Consider the following 4013-nt stretch of genomic DNA (forward strand, 5'->3'; position numbering starts at 1 on the left):
CCCAATGTGCCCTTTTTCTATCTCAGAAGTAGTTAGTTTTAACACACACCCTACGCTGACATGATCTCATTAACATAACAAAGAAAAACCTATTCCCAAATGGAATAACATCCATAGGTATGTTGTTGGGTGCCACTGACTCGATTCCAACTCATGGTGACCCCAAGTGACAGAGTAGAACAACCTCATAGTGTTTCCAAGGCTATAATCTTTATAGAAGCAGACTGCCACATCTTCTTCCTGCAGAGCAGCTGTTAAGTATGAACCACTGACCTTTTGGTTAGCAGCCAAGCACTTAACTACTGAGCCTACAGAGCTCCTTCCACAGGTATAGGGGTTAGGATTTACAACACATACTTCTGGGGGACACAACTCAATACATAACAGGAAGTCAATGAAATAATACATGTCATAGATTTAACACTGTGCCTGTTGCATAGTAAGTGCTCAACAAACTAAAGGCTCGTTTAATCATTATTGTTAAATCAACCTGCTATTCCATTTCTCCATCTCCACATCCTTTACGCCATTGCCTCAGAAGGGGTTCTCTCAGGGTGCTGATCACCAGCAGTGCCCGACTCCCACATCCCACACCCAGACTAACCCTTTCTGAGCATTATCTACATTGTGCATCCCTCTCAGAGTTGTCAGTGGTCACACACCACGGCCTTCGAGTCAAGCCACCAATCCTGGCTTAGTAGGCAAATGGCTTGTGAGGGTACAAAAATAGGAAAACACAGGGTTTGCGCTGGGTCACCAGGTACTCACCAGAAGAAAAGAAAGCAGTTGGAAGGTCCCTAGGTGGCACAAGCAGTGTGAGATTGACTGCTACTCTAAAGATTGGCAGTAAATCCACCCAGCGGTACCATGGAAGAAAGGCCTGGGGATCTGCGGTGGGGCTGCAGGTGCTCCTTGCATCGGAAGGCCTTTCGGAACTCAAGACACGCGTCTGGTTTCTAGGCTGAGTGGCTTTGCATGTGACCCAGCAGGTGCGTGGGCTTCACAGCCATCTTGCCACACTCAGGGCAGGCCTGGTGCCAGCAGGACCAGTGGGGGGTTGCCAGGTTCCTGCTTGTATGGCCAGACAGCCTCCTAGTCCCAGTGACTGGCACCTCTGTCCCCTGTGCCATAGTTCCTTCTAGGAAAACTTACATAGTCAGGTGGGGCAGCTCTAGGCAGGCTTAGGTGAGGCGGGGTCAGGCCAGGGATTCTGGCCTGGTCACAGTTAGGAAGAAAATACAGATGGTGTCAGGGACAGGGTAGGGGCAGTGGGAATGTTTAAAGCCAGAGGGCTGTAGGACTGGGAAGAAGGTTGGGCTGTGAGCTCCATATAGGCAGTGGTTGTGGGCTTCTTCTTCATCCTTGTGTCCTCTGTACCTAACCATGCCAGGCCCCTAGTAAGTGACCAATAGTGGGTGGATGGATAGATGGATCGGTCAGTGTAGTGGGGAAGTGGGTAGACAGACAAATAGATGGGTGGAAGTGTAGTTTGATATATGAATGACAGTTGCATAGGTAGAAGGATGGATGGGTGGGTGTGTGGAGGGGATAAGTGGGTAGATGATTAGAACAGCAAAAAGATAGAGTAATTGATGAATGGCAGGTGGATGGATGGGCAAACGGGTCAATGATTGGAATGACAAAGAGATAGAATGATTGATGGATGGGTGAATGGATGGGATGGTAGTTTGATGTACAAGTGGGCAAGCATGTGTCTGAGTGGGTATATGGGTAGACACAGGGTGGGTGGGTAAGTGTGATGTACAAATGACCCACCTATTTCCTTATTCCAGTGGTTTTCAAACTGCCCCATGGAAGTCCAGGGAGATAAACAACCTTTGTTTTCACCTGTTTTACATCAAGAACTTATGCTCCTGGTGTATTTTGTGAAGGAGGTTCCCAGTACAATGGCAGTTTGAACTGCCTCCCATCCACTTATCCACACGCACATGCTTACGGACCCTCAGGTCCCAAACCACCGGCATCCTGGGCTTCACTGTCCTCTCTGAGTTCGGGAGGTGCTGCAGTGAATGGAAAGATAACTGGGGCAGAACCACCCCACCCACACACGGCCCTGGCCTTGACTTGCTGTGTGACCCAGGCAAGCTGCCTGAACTCTCTGGGCCTCAGTTTCCACCTTTATGACAACTACTGTTGGTGTTTTTAGGTGCTGTCGAGTAGGTTCCAAATCATAGCAACCCCATGCACAGCAGAACAAAACCCTGATCCTGCTCCATCCTCACAATGCTGACAACTAATCCTCCAGAAAGCAGAGTGTGCTCTCTGCAGCCAAAACATATAAAACATCTTTGTTTGGCCTCCAACAACAGTGTTCTTAAAAATGTGAAAAATATTTTAAAATCAGGCAATTTCAAGTTTAAAAAAAAAATAATCCACCTTTGTGGCTTTTCTTTTTTTTGTTGTTGTTGTACTTTAGGTGAAGGTTTACAGAACAAATAGTTTCTCATTAAACAGTCAGTACACATATAGTTTTATGACATTGGTTAACAACCCCATGACGTGTCAACTCTCTCCCTTCTCGACCTTTTTTTTTCTTCTTTTGGTGAAAATATACATAGCCAAAGATATACCGTTTCAAAAATTTCTACACGCACAGTTCAGAGACATCAATTGCGTTCTTCCAGTTTTGCTGCTGTTCTCACTTTAGATGAAGGTTCACAAAACAAAATAGTTTCTCATTAAACGGTACAAATGTTGCTCTATGACAGTGGCTAACAAACCCACTACATGTCAACTCTGTCCTTACTCAACCTTGGGTTCCCTATCACCAGCTTTCCTGTCCCCTTCTGCCTTCTAGTCCTTGTCCCTGGACTGCTGTGCCTCATTACTCCCGTTTTGTTTTATGGGGCTGTCCAATCCCCGGCTGAGGAGTGAACCTCGGAAGTGACTTCACCACTGAGATAAAAGGGTGTCTGGGGGCCATACTCTTGGCGTTTCTCCAGTCTCTTCCAAGCCAGTAAATCTGGTCTTTTCATGTGAGTGTTAGAATTTTGTTCTACATCCTTCTCCAGCTCTGTCTAGAAACTTCTGTTCTGATCATGTCAGAGCAGTCAGTGGTGGTAGCCAGGCACCATCTAGCTGTACTGGGCTCAGTCTAGTGGAGGCCTTGGTAGGTGTGGTCCATTAGTCCTATGGACTAATCTTTTCCTTGTATACTGTTCTCTTCATTCTCCCTTGCTCCCAAAGGGGTGAGACCAGTGGAGCATCTTAGATGGCTACTCACAGGCTTTTAAGACCCCAGATGCTACTCACCAAGGTAGAATGTAGAACATTGTTTTAGTAAACTTTTATGCCAATTAAACTAGATGTTCCTGAGACCATGGTCCCCTCAGCCCTCCACCCAGCAATTCAGTCCCTCAGGAAGTTTGGAAGTGTCTATGGAGCTTCCATGACCTTTCCTTGTACAAGTTGTGCTGGCTTCCCAAGTGTTGTGTACTGTCTTACCCTTCACCAAAGACACCGCCTATCTATTGCCTATTTAGTATTTCCGTCCCACTCCTCGCATCCCTCATAACCAACAAAGACTGTTACTTTTTGTGTGTAAACTTTTCCATGAGTTTTTCCAATAGAGGTCTCATACAATATTTGTCTTTTTGTGATGACTTATTTCACTCAGCATAATGTCCTCCAGTTTCATCCATGTTATGAGATGCTTCACAGATTCATCATTGTGCTTTATTGTTGCATCACTCTCCGTCTCTTTATGGGTGCATTGAGTCCATATACCTTCAGTATCATTATGGATAGATGTGAGTTTATTGCTGTCATCTTGTAGTGTCTTTTTTTTTTTTTTGTGGTGCTGATGTTTTCTACGTTCTTCTTACTCTCCTATGCTGAATTCCTTTTGTTTGTGGATTTTTTGTTTTGTTTTGTTTTTGTAGGGTTTGTTTTTACTGAGATTTTATGTTTTTCCTCTTTATTTTTATGAGTATGTTTGTTAACTTTCTTTGTGGTTACCGTGAAATTTACCCTTATCTTTCTAAGTTTGAAGC

The sequence above is a fragment of the Trichechus manatus genome, unplaced genomic scaffold, assembly GCF_000243295.1.
Source record: "Trichechus manatus latirostris isolate Lorelei unplaced genomic scaffold, TriManLat1.0 scaffold00216, whole genome shotgun sequence".
Taxonomy (NCBI): Eukaryota; Metazoa; Chordata; class Mammalia; order Sirenia; family Trichechidae; genus Trichechus; species Trichechus manatus.